Source organism: Mandrillus leucophaeus, unplaced genomic scaffold (assembly GCF_000951045.1).
Source record: "Mandrillus leucophaeus isolate KB7577 unplaced genomic scaffold, Mleu.le_1.0 Scaffold395, whole genome shotgun sequence".
Classification (NCBI taxonomy): Eukaryota; Metazoa; Chordata; class Mammalia; order Primates; family Cercopithecidae; genus Mandrillus; species Mandrillus leucophaeus.
The window spans coordinates 1,408,802-1,431,429 of NW_012104198.1; the positions used below are offsets into that span (position 1 = coordinate 1,408,802).

The 22,628-nt window shown below is 39.1% G+C and overlaps 1 protein-coding gene across 2 annotated transcripts in view; it reads right to left on the reverse strand.

The window, feature by feature from the left end:
• The window catches only part of CLCN5 (chloride channel, voltage-sensitive 5), a 160,040-nt gene that overhangs the window by 134,090 nt on the left and 3,322 nt on the right, over positions 1 to 22,628 (reverse strand). The gene's annotated exons all lie outside the window — the stretch shown is intronic.

Consider the following 22,628-nt stretch of genomic DNA (forward strand, 5'->3'; position numbering starts at 1 on the left):
TATTACAATAACATATTACATTTATTTTTAATTTTTTAAAGAGAAGAACTACATTACCATTTTTTAACTAAGGGACTCAGCTACTGCAACATTCTATAAGAGTATCCATTTGTAGCTTTAACATTTTAGAATTCTATAAAAGGAAAAGCCAATTAACTGTGCGGGTGTCCTCTGGAGAGCAGGAAGGAGTCACTGAAGCATATTCTATGTTAATGGGGCAAAACTCTATTAGCATAAAACAAACAACTGAAAAAAAAAACCCACCTGGAAGACAAAGTCAGCCCATCTGCAAATATAGACTGGAGAGTTCTTCCTACTTAAGGGTATAGGTTCTTTTCTTTCCAGGTTTTATCTTGAAAAAATAGTCCTTTATTTCCCAATTTTTTTGTAATGCCAAATGACCTCCAAACAAAACCAAACCAATCCAGCTACAATCGGTAGCTGGAAGGGAAGGCCAGACTTGAACATAGTGGTATTGGTGGAGTGAGGAGAGTATTTTTTTTCCCACTTTTCCCACTTTAAGGTAGAGATACTTCTGTTAGAGTAACATTCCCAGCCTCTTTCTGCCCCTTTCTTTATTCTTCCCCATGGTAGGAGCTACAATTATTTGCCCAAGAGATTCGACAACAGAAATTCAAGTTATATCTAAATTTCAAGATGGGGCCATTTCCACTACAGTTTAAAAACAATTTATCTGCCTGCCCATTCAACTATGCATAACTAGAAACATACGCACAGGCATGAGCCATGTGTTTCATCACTTGCTGCCTGGCTGATCCAGGATGTCAGAAACCAAAAGACTTAGATAAGCAGTGTATTCTATGATTGGAAGTTTCTATGTATATGCAAGACAGAGGTCTGATGAGAAAGGCATATCAACACAAATGGGCCCTTAAAAAACCTACATGTCAAGGTCTCTGACCTCTCTCCATGTTGTGCTGTACAGAGCTTCCATTTTGTGAAGAGAAAAGCATGTCAGTTCAGTGACCTGTCACCCAGTTCTGCATGTTCCTTTGAGTATAGAGGGGACCTCTACTGAAATCCTATCCATCTTTCTCCAACCAGCAAAAATGTCACCTCCTTCCTAAACCTTCCACCCTCATGCTAGCTGCAAATAACCTCTTGTTCTCTTAAGATTCTAAGCCCTTTGTTTCTACCACTCCATTATATATGATTTTATGAACAGTCGCGTGTATACTGATGGCAAAGTCTAAGTCACTGATTTTTATATGAGCCACAGTATCAACACAATGCCTTACACAGTTATTCAATAGATGTTTATGGGACTAAAACCCTACAATGTACCTAAGTTTAACAGCTTCCTTGTTCCTTACCCCTTAATAATGCAAACATTAGAGAATAGGCCTAATGTCACCTTAGAGACTTAATGGCTACAACAGCAAACTTTAATCCAATGTATCTAATTTTTTGGCTTCTTCAGCTTTTAGTCTCATGTACCTGATATAAGGATGAGATATCACCCACCTCCAGGAGCTAGATGAAACTCTCTAGAGCAGTGCTGTCTAACAGAAATATGAAAATGTGAGCCACATATGTAATCTGAAATTTTCTGGATGCCACCTTAAGAAAAGCACAAAGAAACGGGTGAAATTAACTTTAACACTCTAATTTATTTGACCCAATATATCCAAAATATTACTTCAATGGACATAGAGAGTAAAAGGGTGGTTACCAGAGAATGGGAAGGGTAGTGGGAGACTATGGGGAAGGTAGGGATGGTTAATGTGTACCAAAAATAGCTAGAATGAATAAGGCCTACTATTGGATAGCACAACAGGGTGACTATAGTCAATAATAATTTAACTATACATTTTTAAAGAACTAAAAGAGTATAATTGGATTGTTTGTAACACAAACAATGCTTGAAGGGATAGATACCCCATTCTCCATGATGTGATTACTATGTATTACATGCCTGTATCAAAACATTTCATGTACCCCATAAATATATACACTATGTACCCACAAAAACTAAGAATTTTTAAAAAAGCAAAATATCATTTTAACATGTAATCAATACAGAACATTGTTGAGATATTTTACATTTTTTTATCACGCTGTCTTTGAAATCCAGTGTGTATTTTATCTTACAGTATATCTCAATTCATACCAGGAACTACTTATTAGCTGTGAAAGCTAGTTACTTAATTTCTCTTTGCCTCAGTTCCTCAACTTTAAAAGAGGAGTAATAATGGTATTTACCTTATAGAACTATATTGAGGTTTAATAATATAATATGGGGAAGGGCTTAGTACCTGATAAATTGTAAGGATTCAGTAAATATTAACTACCATAATCCTCTACCATATCATCTACTTATGAAAAAACTTGAGCTAAAAAACCAAGTATATTTCCCAATTTCATAAAGCAAAGCAAATGCTGGTTCTACTCCCTGTCTTTTACATAGTTGTCTATTAAACCATGCAGGGCAGCTGGGAGCAATGGAAAATCATATTTTTTACCCATTTAAAATTCCAAAGTGCTAGCCAGATGGAGTTTGGGAGTCAGTCCAAAGAGCAACATTCTTCAAAATGGTAGCTTAGAGAAATGCCATCCAGCTGTGTTACACTAATGGTTCTTTCACCCTACCACTTCCTTTAAGCTCTGTCCCCATTTGCTGTAATATTTCATCCATGTTACTAAGTGAAAAAGTAACATAACTTCTTGTGTTTTACTCAGCATTATTTTGGGTTATTTTGTTGCTTTTTTAAGATGACTGGTAATATTGAATATTCTTGTATAAATGTGCAAAACGTCCAGCACCTAAGATGATTCAATCTTCGACATACTTGATTGTGCTCTTCAGGAAACTCAAAGCAGAAAAGATGTTATACAGAAGCAATAGCCAAATCAAAGGAATAATGGCCTGGGAATCAAGGAATCTGATTTCTGGCCTTGGGTCTATGAATAAATCACTACATTACCTTAGCCAATCCATTTACACTCCTGAGCTATATCTCAGTTTAAGATACATTTGCATACAGTATTTAGGACTAAGTATTAACATGCAATAACTCAACATAAAATTTTATCAAGTCTCAGCATTTTTGTCTGTTGCTCTTTAAACGTTCTGGTGGTAAGTTCCCCTTGAAAAAAAATCAGCATTGACAAAGTCTGGGGATAAGTTACTTTAATAGTCAAATAACCAAAACACCTAGAAAAGAAAATAAATGGGTCCATCTATCTGATATGTATGCTGTTACTAAAAGCCAAACAATTGTCATAACCTCTAGCTTTCAACTAGGTAGCCAGGTTAAGAATTACAGGACATCAGCATTAATACAAAGGGGCATCAATGGTCACCTCCATGGGTCTCCTGCCCTACCCAAAATTCCCTTCATGAAGATTCCTCAACTTCAGCATTACTGACATCTTGGGTCAGATAATTCTTCGTGGTAGGGAGTTGGCCTGTACATTGTAGGATGTTTATCAGCTTACCTGGCTTGTTCCCACTAGATGCCAGTAACGCCTCCCCACAATTGTGACAAAAATGTCTCCAGACATTGCTAAATTTCCCCAGGGGGTAAAATTGCCCCCAGTTGAGAACCACTACTATGGATCCTGTCCATGATTACCCTAAATTTCTTTGGAATTAAGCTTTTACAGAGACTGGCAATTTTCAGTGTGTAACTGCTTATGCGATACAGCCTCATTAATACAACATGCAATGATACACTCTCATTGGCAATCTTTCCAATTAATTTGCATTTAATACACATACAGTAGAACATACTTTTGCAAAATGACCCATTACACTGCAGAGATTATCCATGTATCTTTTTCAGAGCCAAAATAATGTTTTCATATGAATAGTGATTTTGGTAGCTAATATTTTAGATTAAGATATTTATATTTTACAACCCATGATATATTTATTTAATGTTAGCACCCTGGCTTTAATTTAGTGTCCAAAGTTTTCAATATACTACCCATCTACCACCCCATTCTCCTCCATCAAGCCCCCATACTTACTGTTACCCATTGAACTGCTCATGTGTTCTGGTTCCCAATGATTAAGCCCTATACTCAGCCACCCACCTTTTCACCTAAAGTACTAACAGAGGGTTATTCTATTTCCTTGGGTCTATGCATATAAGCAAATCGGGAAGGAGTACTAATGAGCCGCAAAATAACAGAATCAACCAAACATGTAAGGAATGTCTACTGTTTAATGCTATGGAGACACAAAAAGAAATAAATACAAGACATGAAAGAACCACAGAATTAAAAAAAAAAACAAAAAACAAAAAACACCATATCAACCACATGCCCAAAGTCATTCAGCTAGCTGATTTTATATGCTGATAGTGGAGCATCCAAATAAAAGTATCCTGATTGCAGCTATTGATGAAAACTAGAGTTTAGAGCTACCTTTATAGATTTGGGACTCAACACCTGGAGAAAGAACACCAATCAGATAATGGTGGTTACGTCTAAGGATGAAGTTGAAGGGGCATTTTCACTTTTTACTCTAGATGCATCTATATTATTTTTTAATAGGAACATGTAATTGTGTGTTACTTCTATAATTAAAAAAAAAAAAAAAAGGTAAAGCCAGGAGTGTAGATGAAATCTCTGAGGCAGTGAGTATAAAGAGAGAAAAGGCAAAGAACTTGACACCCCTGAATATGGACATAATTAGGAGGCAGGAGGAAACAAAAGTAATGGAGAAGCAGTGACAGAGGCAGGCAGAAAGGGAACTAGAGGAGTACAACTCTGTGGCCCAGGGAGGGAAGTTTCAAAAAGGAACTGAACAGTCAACACAACCCAAAACGGGAAAAGGTAGAGAAATAAGATGGCAGGACAAAATTTAGGTCAGAAAGAGGCCTCTTAAAAATCATAACCTCCTCCCTACATCACGTCCCTCAATCTCTGAGGAAACTGAGGCCCAGAAACATTAAGTGGCTGACTAGATAGGTATTGGTAGCCAGAAGATACAGCAAAGGGAGACCAGAACATGTTTATGGACGATAGTGAATGGGTCCAGTGGAAAGGAAGAGCAGAAGAAACCAGAAGAAAAGAGGTATAATTAAGTATTTAGTATCTATAATAAACAGACAGAGAAGGGACTGAAGCAGAAGTAGACAAAATAATACAACTTTTCCTCTGAGACTGGATAACTTGTTTCCTTTTTGTTTGGGTTGTTATATAAGGAGGTGAGAGAAGTCCCTCAAACTGAGTACCTGGATTTCCCCCAGAATTCTACCTTTGGCACCTTTTCCCTCTCAAAGTATACTCAAATCCTAGGCTTCATATATCATCTATACATGAAGAGTCTCCAAATCTCTACTAGAGACCAGACCCTCTCTATACCCCAGGCCACGGGGTATATGTGGATATCTGATAGGCACCCAAATTCAAATCATCTCAACTTTGCTCCCACTCCAGCACTCTGTCTCAGTGGAAGGCCTCACACAATGAATGACTTCAGGCAAATTACTGAACATCATCTCTCATTTTTATCTTTGTAAGTAGATGAAAAAAATTTGGTGGATGACAGTAAAGTTAGAGTCACAGCTATTAGAAGAGCCTTACCCAGTGAGTGTTTGTTGATGGATAACAGTAAGTTAAAAAGTCTTGGCTGGGCGCGGTGGCTCATGCCTCTAATCCCAGCACTTTGGGAGGCTCAGGCGGGCATATCACCTGAGGTCGGGAGTTCAAAACCAGCCTGACCAACATGGAGAAACCCCATCTCTAGTAAAAATACAAAATTAGCCAGGCGTGGTGGCACATGCCTGTAATCCCAGCTACTCGGGAGACTGAGGCAGGAGAATCGCCTGAACCCAGGAGGTGGAGGTTGTGGTGAGCCGAGATCATGCCACTGTACTCTAGCCTGGGCAACAACAGGGAAACTCCATCTCAAAAAGTAAAAAGAAAAAAAAGAAAAAGAAAATATTCAATTAGCCTGATTCAGAGATATGCCAAATACAGCAGACAGACCATAAGGTGACCCCCAATGATGTCCACCTCCTGATATTCATGTCCTTGTTTAATCCCCTTTCCCTGAGTATGGGTGGGACATGTGAGTAGGTTCTAACTAATAGAATACGGCAAGGGTAATCGGAAGTCACTCCCATGACTAGACATATATGTGTATATTATTGATTCCTTCTTGCCATTGTGAGAGACAAACTGAGACTTTATCCCTCGCAAGCCTTGAAAAACAAGGTGCTGTTATATGAACTGCCTATGGAAAGACCATGTGACAGGGAATTACAGGCAGCCCCTAGGATCTGAGGGCCTCAATCCCACAACCACAAAGAACTAAATTCTGCCAACAATCACATGAGCTTGGAAGAGAACCCTGAGCCTGAGATGAGACCACCGGTTCTGCCAACACCTTGATTGCAGCCTGTGAGACCCTGAGCAGAGGACCAAGTTGAGCCATGACCATCTCCTGACCCATGGAAACTGCAAGATAATACATGTTTGTTGTTCTGAGCAATTAAGTTTGTGGTAATCCATTATGCAGCAACAGAAAACAAATATAGCAAATGATGTTTTATTAACTCCTTGAATAAAGGTATTTATGAAATATATGTGATAATAAAGCTAAAACTAACAAGAAGAACAATAAATAAAAATTTAATTACATTAATATTTAAGTAAAGGCATAGAAAGGTTCTTGTTAAAAAATTAGGACGGGCGTGGTGGCTCATGCCTTTAATCTTAGCACTTTGGGAGGCCGGAGTTGGGTGGATTGCCTGAGCTCAGGAGTTCAAGACCAGTCTGGGCAACACAGTGAAACCCCGTCTCTACTAAAATACAAAAAATTAGCTGGGTGTGGCAGCATGTGCACGTAGTCCCAGCTACTCAGGAGGCTGAGGCAGGTGAATTGCCTGAACCCAGGGAGCGGAGGTTGCAGTAAGTGGAGATCGTGCCACCGCACTCCAGCCTGGGAGACAGAGCAAGATTCTGTCTCCAAACAAAAAAAATCGAAAGGGTAGCCAGGCACGGTAGCTCAAGCCTGTAATCCCAGCACTTTGGGAGGTCAACGCAGGTGGATCACGAGGTCAGGAGATCGAGACCATCCTGGCCAACATGGTAAAACCCTGTCTCTATTAAAAATACAAAAGAAAAAATTAGCTGGGCGTGGTGGCTCACGCCTATAAATGCAGCTACTCGGGAGGCTGAGGCAGGAGAATCGCTGAGGCAGGAGAATCGCTTAAACCAGGGAGTCGGAGGTTGCAGTGTACTTAGATCACGCCACTGCACTCCAGCCTGGCAACAGAGTGAGACTCCATCTTAAAAAAAAATAATAAAAATAAAAAAATAAAAAAATAAAAAAAAAATTGAAAGGGTGCTTATTTCAGCAGCACATATACTAAAATTAGAATGATACAGAGAAGATTAGCGTGGTCCCTGCACAGGGATGACATACACATTTTTGAAAAAATTAGAAGAGAAAGGGACAGACAGATAGAAACTTGGAGGGAAAAGCGGGTTCTGGGATCATTATGAGTTCAGAGTAAGAAATAATTATCCAAAATCCAATACTATTTGAGACCATATTAACAGGGTATAATGTACAAAACAAAAAGTCTTATTGTGCCACATGAACTGGTTGAATCTGATCAATAAATACTTCCTGGGTGACTCTACCTAAGGAATTAGGAGGAATGGAGGGATGTATAAACTATGTTCCCATCCCTAAAATATCTTCCACTCTATTGGGGAGCTAAGATAAACATATAAGAAAGTTAAACCATAATAAAGAAGTTAAATAACAGCTGAAGACAATGGCAGAAAAGATGTTATAAAGCTGGCATTACAATTTATCTGGCAACTAGTTAAAGGTAATAACAGAAGCAGGAGTTCAGAAGGGGGTGATAACATATCACATGATAAATATTATTACTGTTTTGCAATATGATATAAAAGTGGTTGTATTTAACACTAGGATGCAATTTCACATTATTGAGCATGAGCACTCAAATTTTGAAAATGTGGAGATAAAGAAGCATTCAATCTGTGCTAGTTCATGGGGCTTTTGTAGTGGGAGACAACATTATGTTTTAAAGATGAGTAAATTTGGGCAAGAAAGGGTTAAATAATTTGCTCATGATTACAAGTCAGTAAGTCAACTATACTGAGAAGATTTTCTCTTAGTTTAGTACACTAGTGAAAACACACATTATCTTTCTAAGTTACCTTAGTGGCTACTTTTGATTTACAAAATGTTTTCATTAAAATAATTTGAAATCCTATATTACCTTTTACTCTTCTTCTCCCTTCAAAGTTGCCCAGTAGTCTAACTTTGTCATTTATTCCTTTGTGCTTTGTGATATCTCTTACATTTATCATTTCCTTTAAATTCCAAAGTTAACATCTTATATACAGGTCCTTAGAATGTTCTACATGAATCTTATTCAGCAATCTCTTAACTCATCACACCAATTCCAGTCCTTCCTTTCCATCTGTCCTGCATAGTTCTGACTATGACAGTTCTCTGCTCAAAGCCCTTCAATTGCACCCCATTGTATATGGAAGGAAGTATGAATCTTTTAGTTTTGAAGCCAGGATTGGATTCAAATCCTAGCTCCACCAATTCCTAGCTATGTGATCTGTGGCCTCATTTTCTAATGTGTTAAGTGGGAATAATAACAACTGCCTCATAGGTCCTGGTTTTCCTGAGCCCCTGTTTATTCCTATTCCATCTGATTAGTACTCCACTCTCAAAAGTGTCCTCGTTTTGACAATTAAATCATTTGGTCAATAAAGCGTTGTTACAAAGAGTTAATGAGACAATGTATATAAATATAACAGGTCTGGCATGACACTTTCAAGTTCCCTCAAATGTACCTGGTACTTTGCTGGCTGAAATCATATCTCTGACATCTCCAGCTACAGAAGAATCTACCCATACTGCATGGTCTTCCTCACATGCCACCTCCTCACCTTTGTCTAACTTCTGTGGTAATCCATGACTCTCTAACCATGTCTCTAACATAAGCTTGGGTTATGGTTATTAGTGCACATGTTTTAACTTCCTCAGAGACTAGCTTTTGGAAGGACAGTATCTGCTTCTGAATCTTCTTAGTCCCACACATAATACCTAATAGTGTCTTCCACACAGAAGATACAAAATCACTTATTTAAATTTAGAAAGAAAACAGAATTTTGGCTACAGAATTGTACTTCACTTACCCACAGGCTTTATTCAAGCCTCTGCTTTCTTATTCCCTTGAAATCATTTCACTTGCTCATTAGGGCCACAGCAATAGTACTCTAATAGGAAATTTCCTTCTTTCACAGCTGGCCATTACCTTGATTGATTGGGGGTGGCAGTGAAGAAGGGATTCTGGGAGCTATGGTCCTAGCAATACAGAATAACTAAAAGCACAGGTTCTAGAGGCAGACTGCCTCAGACTCAGGCTCTACCAGTTACAATTTCAGAATACAACCCAACCACTTTATGCCTCAGTTCCTATCTGCTACACCGTTACTGGAAAGATTAAATGAGATAATCCATGTAAAGCACTTTTAAAAGCACATGGTAGGCTGGGCATGGTGGCTCACGCCTGCAATCCCAGCACTTTGGGAGGCCAAGGTGGGCGATCACTTGAGGCCAGTTTGAGACCAGCCTGGCCAACATGGTAAACTCTGTCTCTACTAAAAATACAAAAACTAGCCAGGCATGGTGGTGCATGCCTGTAGTCCCAGCTACTTGGGAAGCTGACGCATGAGAATTACTTGAACCCAGGAGGCAGAAGTTGCAGTGAGCCCAGATCATGCCACTGCATTCCAGCCTAGGTGACAGAACAAGACTCTGTCTCAAAAAAAAAAAAAAAAAGCACATGGTAAGTACTCATAAATGGTAGCTATTATTATTGGTTCTTTTCTCTTTCTTGACCTCAGTCAACTCAGAATACTTTATTGTGGAGTAAGAAATGTAAGCAACATCCTCCATGCAGGGCAGTCAAGTACAGGCTTTGAGCACATACAAAGTCCAGCCCACTCAGAGCTCAGCATCTTCCCTGTCTTTCTAGGATGTCTGGTTTCTTCTCCCAATTCCTCCCTCCTTCATGCCCGGTCCAAGCTGGGGCCAGTTCTAACAGCTTCTGTGATCACCAACAAAGATAAGAATCTTTATGTCTCGTTCTCTAGGCATAACCTCCAGGTCCAGGTTCAACTGCAAACCAAATTCCAGGCAGCTCCTCATATTCTGGTTCCCACAACCAGAAAAAAATATCGCAAAAGTTGCATTCTTTATGATTCCAGTCTTTCTACCCCTGATTCCAGTCTTTCTACAGCCTGAAATTACATAGCCTTTTCTTTTCTCACAATTGTTTCCATTACTCCAGTCTCTACCACCTGCCCGATTATATATCTTTCTCAATCAACATCCTAGAGTAAAACCTGTCTTGTGTTCTACCACCTATCTCCTGGCTAAAACCCCAAATGTTAGAGAAGGAGGGTCACTTAACACAGGTCTCTGAACATCCACAACTGGGTGAAGGAACTCTTCATTATGCCAAACCAAGAGGACACTCTGACAGACAACCCTTTGACTTCTTGTGTCTCAGACAAAAGCCCTTTTTGGGGGGAGACTGAGCTAGAAGGGGCCTTAAGAATTTGAAGATTTAACTTAATCCAAACATTATAAGGTAAATATCAGGTAATTTATATCTTCTCTACTTCAAGCATAAGATTATACTTGCATTTTTCCTCAGGTCCTTAAGTAAAAAGCTCAAGAAACTGTAGCTTAGCATTCACTTGCAACATTTAAACAAATTGAACAAGAAAAACAGCTATCATTCTACACATTGAAACATTTAATGTTTAAATTGTAGTCTGGAATACAATTACTATGCTGTTTAGGTATTAATATATCCAGAGATCAAAACTAATGGCATGATTACAACTGTTTCATCAAAAAACTAATAAAGTAATTTTTACCCAATTTAATCTTACTTGTTTTCTTAGCATTATGCTTTAACAAAGCAACATCTCTCCTAAGTCCTCTGGCCACAGAGGTAGCTTTTAGAGGCCCTTGGTTTTATCAGAGTCAGCCTCCTTTGCTTCAGACCTGATCTCTCACCTCAACCACTAATATTTCTTTTATTTCTTAGTATAAATTGTTGAGGAAAGAATCTAGTGAGGTACAGTTTTTATTTAAATTTTAGTATTTAAAGGTTTTACAGGTTGTTGTAAACAAGTCAAGCAGTACAGAAAGGTGTCAAGTGAAAACTAAAATCCCTAGCCTCGCCACCTCTAATCTCCAAGGTAACTGACAACTATTTCTTGTGCGTCATCCTAGAAATTTTCTAAGCATATGCAAGAACACATATACAAGAATTCTTATATAATACCTCTCTTCTTTGTGTTGAACAAGTGGGATCCTATAATATATACCATTCTGCACCCCTTTTTTCACTTAAAAATTTATCTTGGACACTATTCCCTGTCACTATATGTATACCTACTTTACTGTTTCATTTTCTTATTTGAGACAGGGTCTCACTTTATCACCCTGGCTGGAGTGCAGCGGCACATTCCCTGCAGCCTCAAACTCCTGATCCCAAATGATCTTTCCACCTGAGCCTCCTAAATTGCTGGGATTACAGGCCTGAACCACCACATCCAAGCTACTTTACTCTTTTAAATGAAATGAACAGCATACCGTAGTATGTAAATACCATAATTAGCATAACCGGTCTCTCATGCTGTACATTAATAAGACTGTTGATAGTAAAAAAGATGGCAACAAGAAGGCAACCAACATCCTTGTAACAACTAACCTTTGCGCAGTTCGAGAATAGATTCATTGGGACAAAAGGTGTACAAGTTACATTTTGAGAAAGTCTTTCAAAGTGCCCTCTAATGGATTCTATCAACCTATATCCTACCAACAGTACACAGAGCTGGGCTTTTCAGTCAATCCTCTGAAGTTCCTGCAGTTTAAATAGGGAACAGATATTTAACACAAAAATAGCAAAACACTGATCATTTTGTTACGTCTTTTAACAGTCTAGAAAACCAAGTGCCATAATTGGTAGCAACCACATCCTGATATGATTAGCCTTGCCCTTATCCAAATGCAAATTCAGAGGGTGCTATTCCTCAGTATTAATCCAGCTCCTAAATAATGAATTATATAGGTTGAGAGATTTAGAAGTAGATTTAGCACAGAAGAGAAAGCTATACTGCTCCTGGCACCACTACCCATAATTATCTCTAACACCAGGAGTGTCACATAATGGTGTGATATAAGGTAGTTTCCACTCACCCATAATTAGTTAAAGGCATTGATAAAAGAGACACATTGAATATGTAAGAACACAGTACATCAGCATATTCATGGCATGGGATGAACTAATTGAAAGATTTTGCTAGTTTAACAGAATATGGAGTTGGGGGGATGTGGTTCCTAGCGAGAGTGAATATCTGTAAGCATCACTACATAGAATCTAGTGAATTATTTTGCAAAGCATCTTAGCATACCTTATCTCATTTCATCTCCATGGCAATCCTGATAGGAACACAAGGCAGTTATTACTCATTAAACAAAGATGCAATGAGCACTATATGCTCATTGAATATACTATATGCTGGGCACTCTCTGCCAGGTATTCGGTATAAGATGAATGAGACACTCCTCACTCATTCACTGGTCACTCTGCCATATCCAATCTATCTCCAAGGTCTTCATGTTACCAAGTTAGGGTACTTGGTAACATGGCCTACAAAACCCTGTATGACCTGTCCCCTGCCCATCTTTCCAATTTTATCACATGTCCCTTTATGCCTCATTCACTATGGTCCAGCTGCAATGGACCATGCTGGGAAAGGACCCAGGGATTCTTCTCACCTCAGGGATTTCCACCTTGTCTCCTCTGCCTGGGATGCTGTTCCCCCAACTTTTTGCCTGGATAACTCCTCCTCATCTTTCAGGTCTCAGATGAACTTGTCACTTCCTCCCATTCCCTTCTTCTCTCTATAAATTCAGTCTCTACTATTCTTTTTCATAGGACTTGACTTTTCTAGCACTCACAACACTTTATAAGAAAATAGCTGTGTATTTATTTGCACTCCAACTCCCCCATGAGATTGCAAGGCTTAAGAGGGCAGGGATCATGACTTTTGTGTTCACTGCTATAACCCCAGCATCTACCCAACACAATGCCTGCCTGGCACAAAGCAGACGTGAGAACAAAAATATTGAACAAGTGCAGTCAATGCCCTCAAGGACCATACAATAGAGCCAGAGGCTAATTTTACCAGAGGATGGGGGAGGCTTCAGGAAAGCTCATGACTGAAAGGTAAGCAGGTGCTTGCTAGGAATGCTACCTACTGAAATGATCTAGACCAGCAGGGTCGGACTGCAGCTAAGGGGGAGCAAGAAATGTATGGTGTCTCTTAGAATTTGGGCTTTGACATCTGGGTCCACAGTGGTATAATTATTCAATACAGAGAAATGTAAGATAAGGAAACTCTATTATTATTACGTATTACTGGGGTACAGGACCCAAGGAAAAGAACAGCTTGACAGAGTTGAGAATTTGGATGGCAAGAACTCTCTTGCCTACCTGTCTCTCACCATTCTCAAAGCTAAATAGGAAAGATCATTATTTCAACCTGGGAATATTCAGTGCTGAGTCACAGGTGGCCACAGGTAAGGCCAGACCAAAGGGAGGGCAGTGGAAGGACCAGAAGATTTAGCATAGACAGAGCCAGGGTTTTCTTCTGCATCTGAACACATTTTTGGCCAGAAGATGTCAACAATGTAACTTACTGTGTTTATCTTTTGGAGGGAGGGACACAGAAGAAAAGAAAGAGAAAACTTCAGTGTCTAATATCTCACATGCCTAGTAATATCGATTTCATTTCCACTGGATGGTCCCTGTCCTGCATTTATTTCTAATTGCTCTATGTTTTAATTTCTGTGTTGTTCTATGTTCCTCCTGGATGTAGTCAGGGCAGAAATCCTAAATAAATATAATAAAATGCCACCTAATGCCAGAATGGTATTGGGTTGAAAATCATCAAAATATGACATTATTAAGGGAGATACTTCATACTATTAACTCCTCAACAGCTTCTCTGACCTGACCATGGGTCTATAAATACTGGGTAGTTAACAGAAGGTAGGAAGGAGAAGAAGAAGAAGAAGAATCTGGCATTTGTAGCCACCAATAGTGAAACTTTCTAGTCCCGCCTCCCCCAACCCTTGACACACAGAACAGCATTACATGAAACAGGAAGCTGAATCATAATTCTGGTTAAATAATAAGAACTTACAGTTTATTTCATAAGCTAACATAGTGAAAAGGGGAAAAAAAAACATCCTGGAAGCCTCAATGAAAAACCTATTTTTGAGGGGAGAAAAAAAAAAAACTACACTTTTCATGGTAGCAATAAAGCATAGTAGGAAAAGACTAAGATTCAACAGAAAACTGTAAGATACCCAAGCCTGGGGAAGGCAGTGCAATGCAGTAGGACCAAATAGGTAGACAGACTGACAGAGAAAGAGCGGGCTGGGCAGCATTGATTATCAGGAGCCCCAGGGTCTAATCCTGGCTTTGGGTACAATGTGACAGCTATGTGGCCTAAAATAAGTCTCACTGGGCCTCAGTTTCTTCCTTTGCAAGATTATACATCTGAAACAGATCACCTCTGAAGACTCCTTCCAGTTTAAAAACATCTCTTTCATAATATACCTAATTTTATTTTTCATGCCAAAACTTATAATCCAATCAGAACAGCTATAATGGACCAGGCATTTTGATGACTGACTCTCACCTAGAAGCATGTGCAGTAAATATTATCATAACCTTTCACATATTATAATAGTAAAGGCCAGCATTTGCAAGTGCTTTGCTGCATTTGTATTCACTCACTATATCCTCCCAATAATCCTGAGTAGGTATTAGTATTAACCCCATTTTACAGATGAAGAGGGTAAGACACAGAGATTAAATAACCTGCCCAAAGTCACATGGCTAGTAGTGACAGTCAGGATACAAATCCAGCGAGTCTGTCTCCAGACATGACACTTGACCCCGGATGTGACAATTGAGGCTTTTGGAGTTTAAATAACTTTGGCTACCAAATGGCAGACCTGAGTTCAGATTCAGGTTATCGCACTCCAAGACCTGTGCTCCCTCCACAACTGCGTGCTTGGGAAAGAATAACTGACTCTTAGAGAATAATTTTTTGAAAGGTTGTTTTCGTTTACCCTCTATGCAATGCCTTCCATCAGAATCCATTCCCCACCAATTTCTCCCCCTTGGAGAGTTATGGAAAGGCAAAAGGCGAAGAGAGACAAGGAACTCATTTTTTTAAAAAAATTATTTATTTATTTATTATTTTAATTGACAAAGAACTCGTTTCTTGAGTACCTGCTATAGGTGAGGCACTGTGTCAGATAGAGGAAAAGGGGATGGGGGTGTGGGCTGCCTGCTTCTTTATTCCTGCTCTAACAACCTGACTTTCTTTCAAGAGTTACCTACTTTTGTTTCGGTCAACAGGCAGGACCAGATGGCTTCTCTTAGGTGATAGTGGTCCAATTAGCAAGCCACATGGCCACCCAGATTTCACACTGAAGCTTTCGTCAATTCACTGACTGCTTTGTGAGGCTCCCTCTTGCTCCCCACCCCCCATGTGTTAGCTAAATCACCAGAGTGTTTACAAATACACTGCGTGCCAAAAAAAATCTGCACAGTCAAAACATATACTTCCTTTCAATTTGAAGAACAGTTTCTCGTTGCAACTATTTTATTATGATTTTCCTCTGCCTTATTTTCACACTTAGCCTGATGTATATTTTGCCACCTCACCTTATTCTGCAACCTCTACATTAGATGCAGTGTAATTTCCCATCTTTTGCACATCTTCCAAAAGAGTTTTTTGTAGTCAATGGGAGAGACAGTGAAAAATTACAAGAGTACTTGAGGAAGTATTAATAGCAAAAATCCTGTTCTAACCAAACCCTCAGGGGCCTGGTTTCTTCTCTTTTGCTCTTCTGTTGGAAGGCACAAGGGCACACAGAGTGACTGAAGCAGTTGTCCAGGGGGCCACACATGCTGTGCTCCTTGCTGCCAGGTACTTGTTGAGAGTCTACTGACTCTTATATCTCATTTTCAAATCACTTGTTTTCTGGTTATAAAAATTATACACATTCATTGTATAAAATTTGAAAGTAAATAAAAGTATAATAAAAGGAAGATAAAAGTAACTGTATCCTATCACCTGGAGACAGCCAGTGCAACAACTTTGGATCATTTCCTTTCTTTCTGTATTTATCTTCACTTAATAGGTGTATATGCAACATGTAAACACACAGAGATACATAAACCCACACTTGAGTTAAAAAGAGAGAGATGGGTCCAGGCATGATGGCTCACGCCTGTAATCCCTGCACTTTGGGAGGCCAAGACAGGTGGATCGCTTGAGCTTAGGAGTTCGAGACCAGCCTGGGCAACAAGGCAAAACCCTGTCTCTACAAACACTACAAAAATTAGCCAAGTATAGTGGTGTGTGCCTGTAGACCCAGCTACTCAGGAGGCTGAGGTGGGAGGATTGCTTGAGCCTGGGAGTTGGAGGTTGCAGTGAGCCAAGATCCTACCACTGCACTCCAGGTTGGGTGACAGAGGGAGTCTCCACAGCATCAGTCTTGTTTTTTATTTTTTTGTTTTGTTTTCTTTTTTTTTTTTTTTTTTTTTTTTGAGACAGGGTCTCACTCTGTTGCCCAGGCTGGGGTGCAGTGGCGAGATCATAGCTCACTATAGCCTCAATCTCCTGGGATCCAGTGATCCCATGTCAGCCGTCCGAGTAGCTGGGATGACAGGCGTGCACCACCATGCCTGGCTAGTTAGCGAAACTCTGTCTCAAAAAAAAAAAAAAAAAAAAAAAAGTTTTATTTTAGTAGAGACAGAGTCTATGTTGCCCAGGCTAGTCTTGAACTCCTGAACTCAAGCAATCCTCCTGCCCTGGCCTCCAGAAGTCCTGGGATTACAGGTATAAGCCACCACACTCAGCTAGTCTTTATTTTTAATGGCCAGATATTATACTGTTCAGAACTATCATAATATACTTACATTCCCCTAGTATGAAAACTATGTCTTCAGTTTTTTCACTATAAATACCTTAGTATATAAAGCTGGGTACATATATCTGATATTTCCTTCAGAAATTATACTTTTTAAAATTAACAATCCATGTTATTTACAGAAAAATGGAAAGATACATGTAAGCAAAAATAAAGTCAACTATAATTTCTTTTTTAAAATACTTTTGTATATATCCTCTCAGACTTTTTTTTATACTATCCATACATGGACACAAACACATAAATTAAAATAGGATCACACTATTAATAATTTTTAAAAAGCAACAATAATAATAGTTACTATGTATTGAGTACTTACCACATGACAGGCACTGTGATTTTCTCATTTAATCCCTTCAACAATCCCCTCAACAACTGCTCAGCTTTCTCAAACTTGTTTGCACATTAGAATCACCTGGGGAACTTCAACAATACTGTTCTCTGTCCCATCCCCAGAGATTCAGATTTAATTGGGCTGAGTGAGGCCTGGGCTTGGGAAGTTTGGAAAGATCACCAGGTGATCTTTGGGCATATTAGATAGGAACTGGTAGGTTAGCTACTATTTTATCCCTATTTTACTGATGGGGAAATCAAGGAACACTAAGACAAGTAATACACCCAATAGTACGCAGCTGATAAAGGTGTAGCTGGGATTTGAATTCAGATTTAAGCCCAGAGTCCATACTTTTAATGACAGTTGACCCTTGAACAATACGGGTTTGAACTGCATAGGTTCACTTACACGCAGATGTTTTTCAACCAAATGCACAGATGGAAAATACCGTAATCTCAGAATATGAAACCCACGAATATGGAAGGCCAAATTTTCCTATATGCAGGTTCTATAAGGCCAACTGCAGGACTTGAGTATGCTAGGATTTTAGTATATTTGGGGTCTTCAAATCCCCCGAGTACATGGAGGGATGACTGTATCGACAGTTGGAATCTGCTTTACCCTGCTCCCCCACTCCCTGACCCCTGGGTTTAACAGTATGTCATGAACCTATTTCTATGTTACTAAATAGAACTCTACATTATTATTTTTGGAAATTACCATATTCTGTTGTATAGATGCATCAAAATGCAAGTGTTTTCAATTTTTCCCATTATAGAAAATGCTACAATTAATAACCTTATTGATACATCTTTGTGCACACCCTTAATTACTTCCTTAGGATAAATTCCAAGAAAATGAATTGCTGGGTCAGAAGGTAAACATATTTTTTAAAGCTTTTAATAAATATTGCCAAACTGACATTCCCACCACAAGTGTATGAGAACATCTGCTTCCTTGCGTCTTTGCCAACAGTGAGTTCTGTCATTCCTTTTTAATCTCTGCAAATTATACTGGAGAAAATGGTATGCCATTCTAATTCCCCTTTATTTGACTACTGCTGAGATACATGTTTACTGGCCATTTGCATTTCTTCTTTGATATATTTCCCTTTGCACATTTTCCCTCGACCTTTGTACATTTTTCTAGTAGAATATTTGTTTCTTCTTATTGCCCTGTTAAGTCTTTGTGTTACAGATAATGAATCTTGCTGCAATTGTTTTTGTTTTCTCATTAACTTTATTTATGGTTTGTGCAGAAATTTTAAATTTTCATATAATTGATTATATTAATCTTTTTCATTATTCTACCTTTGATATTATGCACACAAATATCTTCCCTATCCCGAAGATTATATACATAGTCTTATATTTTTTTAGTTCCTTTATCATTGCCCTCTCTCAAAAAAAAAGAAAAAACTATTTATTGCCATAGTTCTAAAACAGGATTGCAATGCTCAGGTCTTAAGACTGAATCACAATTTGGGGGAATGGGGACCTGAGTAGGAATATTTTTTAAAGCACTACACGTAATTCTGATGCCCCCTCCTCTATTAAGAAACATTATATTAACCCTTCTAAATTTATGCTGTCATTTTTTCCAAATTACTTCAGCACACGTGTTAAATAAATCATTTCATTAATTTGAAGTGCTACCTTTATCATGGTTGATAAGTTCCATGATAGTAGAGACCATACCTGTTTCCACTGGCCATTGCGTTTCTAGGGCCCAGCAGAGTGCCTGCTGTACAACTAGTGTTCAATAAATGTTAATGGAATAAATAAATAACACCTGACAACACAAGTCTCCAACTTCAAACTGGCTGGAGGTTATTAATGATAACCCTGAGTTATCAAAAATATTAAATTATGCTCAGTACACTGTTTAAAGTGGCCAGAAAAATATATTAGAGGGCTCCATTAAGTGAAGTCAAAATAACATTGGCCCCATTTAAGAGGTATGGGAATTCAGATCAAATTCTCCACGGAGGAACCAGACAGCAATGAGCCAAGAACCTAAGGAGATTTGGGTTCCTGTAGTCCTTAAGGTTCCTCAACAAGCTCTAGAGACTGACTCAGAAGCTTCCTTGAGCTGAGAACAGACTCACGCGTTCCCTCTTCCATGAGCCCACAGAAAGAATACTGGAATAGGGAATTAGGTGACCTGGATCTTTTTTTTTTTTTTTTTTTTTGAGACAGAGTCTCGCTCTGTCGCCCAGGCTAGAGTGCAGTGGCGTGATCTTGGCTCACTGCAAGCTCTGCCTCCTGGGTTCACGCCATTCTCCTGCCTCAGCCTCCCGAGCAGCTGGGACTACAAGGCGCCCGCCACCACGCCCGGCTAATTTTTTGTATTTTTAGTAGAGACAGGGTTTCACCGTGTTAGCCAGGATGGTCTCGATCTCCTGACCTCGTGATCCACGCCCCCCCCCCCCCGCAAAGTGCTGGGATTACAGGTGTGAGCCACCGTGCCCAGGCGCTAGATGTTTTCTAAGGATCTTTTCAAGTCTAAACTTCTATTTAAAGACCCAAACAGACAACCACAGGACAGGGCTTCCGAGGACAACCTGAAATTACCTCCACAGAACAAGGTCCCTGTCCCACCCCAGGTTATAGGAAAATAATAGTGACAGTAGTAATAACAGCTATTGCTAAATTTTACTGAGCACTTACTATATGCTAAATAATATTCTAAATGTCTTACTAATAATGGCACACACTTATATGGCATTTACTATGTTCCAGTAAATGTGCTCTCCATATATTAGCTTAATTTGTCATCACACCAAGTCTATCAGGTGTTCTGCTTTTCCCCCTTTTCAAAAATTGATATATAATAGCTGTACATATTCTGGGGGTATATGTGACATTTTGATACATGTATACAATGTGTAATGATCAAATCAGAGTAATTGGGATATCTATCACCTCTAACATTTACCTTTTCTTTGTGTTAGAAACATTCCAATTTTTTTCTTCAAGACATTTTGAAATATATAATAAACTATTGTTAACTGTAGCCTCCCTACTGTACTATTGAACACTAGAACTTTTTCCTTCTCTCTAGCTGTATGTTTATATCCATTAACCCACTTCTCTTCCTTCCCCAACCTCCTTCCCTTCCCAGCCTCTGGAAACCACCATTCGACTTTCTACCTTCATGAGATCCACATTTTTTAGCTCCCACATATGAGTGAGAATATGCAGTATTTATCTTTCCATGCCTGGCTTATTTCACTTAACATAATGACTTCCAGTTCCATCCATGTTGCTGCAAATGACAGGATTTCATTCTTTTTATGGCTGAATAATATTTTGTTGAATATATGTAACACATGTTTTTCATCCATTCATCCAGTGATGGACACTTAGGTTGATTTCCTATCTTGGCTATTGTGAGCAGTGCTGCAATAAACATAGGAGTGCAGCTGTCTCTTCAATACTGATTTCCTTTCTTTTGGCTATATACTCAGCAATGGGATGAGTTATATTGCTATCTCCATTTTGTAAAGGAGAAAACTTGCACACAGAGGGATTAAGTGACTTGCCCAAGGCCTCGTAGCTACCAAGTGACGGAACCAATGGAGTGGAACTCAGACCCACACATATAACTATCATACCACACTGCTTCCAAACTATCATCGTATTTTGCTGGTTACTTCAGAGGTTACCCAAAACAAGGGATAAGCTGCAGTTACCCAAAGAGCTTACTTATACGGAACACTCCCCTCTTCACTAATGCTGGAAAAATGAGGTTTCACTTCAATGTAATTTTAAGCACATCTGATTTCAGGACCTGGGCTTGCAAAATACATTATTTACTATGAAAATATGACATTATGATTAAGAGTTGTTAAACATTAAAATGTTTTTATTATAAAATAAATCATTAACTAGTAATGACATTTCCATTAACTACAGAGAAATAAAATACAAGCTCTTTATGCACCATTAGGGACAAAACTTTAGATCCCCAACTGTGCCAACCTCAGTTCTGTACTTTCAAAACTGTCTTTGAAACATCAACCTGACAGCCCACAGGTGTCTCAACCCAAACAGGTCATCCAAATTCAGTGTACCATCCCCATGCCCATCAGTTGCCTCTCATGCTCCCCATGCCAGAGAATGGCACCAGTGGCCCCCAGGCACCCAAGCTGGTAGTTAATCCAGGCCCATTTCTTGCCACATCCACTCACAGAATATTCTAGAATCCCATTCTCTCTAACCTTTCTGCCCCTGCTTCTGTTCAGACCCTTACCATCTCTCCCCTAAACTATTCCAGAAACCTCCTGACTGACTCCTAGTTTTCACCATTTCCAGCTCAGCACTGCTGCCAAAGTAATCTTTCTAAAACAAAATCTGATTATGTTACTTCCCTGTTTAGAATCTTTGTCTTCAGGATAAAGTGTAAAATCCTTCCTAGAACATACAAGGCTCTTTATTATCTGGCCTCCAACTACCTTCCCTGCTTCGTCTGAGGTCGTGCCCCTACACATCTCACATGAGGCGAACAGAGCAACTTGGAACTTCCCAAACAGTGCTGCTCTGTCTGCCCAGAATGCAATTCTCTCATTTGCCCATCTGGCAAACTCCTACTCATTTTTTTAGACCAGCTCAAAACTCAGACTTCATCAAGCTTTTCTCGGGGCTTCCCTTGCTTTTTGTACCTCTCTATTCTAACTTATTCAACGTGGCGAAATTATTTGTTTATGTGTCTGTCTTTAGATGACAAGGAATCTTCTAGCATCCTGCAACTTATTCATCTCTGTATTTCGTTTGTTGAATGAAAGAATGTCTCAGGATTTAAGCAAGAATATCCAAACTGCTCTTGATAAATGCCCATTGTGTGAGTCAAAGCAAGCATACAGGCCAAATCCCGTTTCCATAAATGTCTTCAAATTGATAATCTTTATACATGGAAACTACTTGTTACATTTATGTGCCTACATAAAGTCACAACCAACACAATGAAACATTTTTAAAAGATACATCAGACCACCAACTAACCAACCTGCTGAATATTTCTAGATATTCAAGCTATTTCATTCTACTCCATTTAAGTGGTCTTTAACTTTTTATGGGTCACAGGCCAATTTTGGTAGTGTTTGTCATCATTTCTTAAACCCACACTCACTTTTGATAACCATAAAAATCCCACATAACCCTGGAGATTCCTAAACCCTCCAAAGGGCACAAGCCTCAACCCCACTAAAAATAAAACATAATT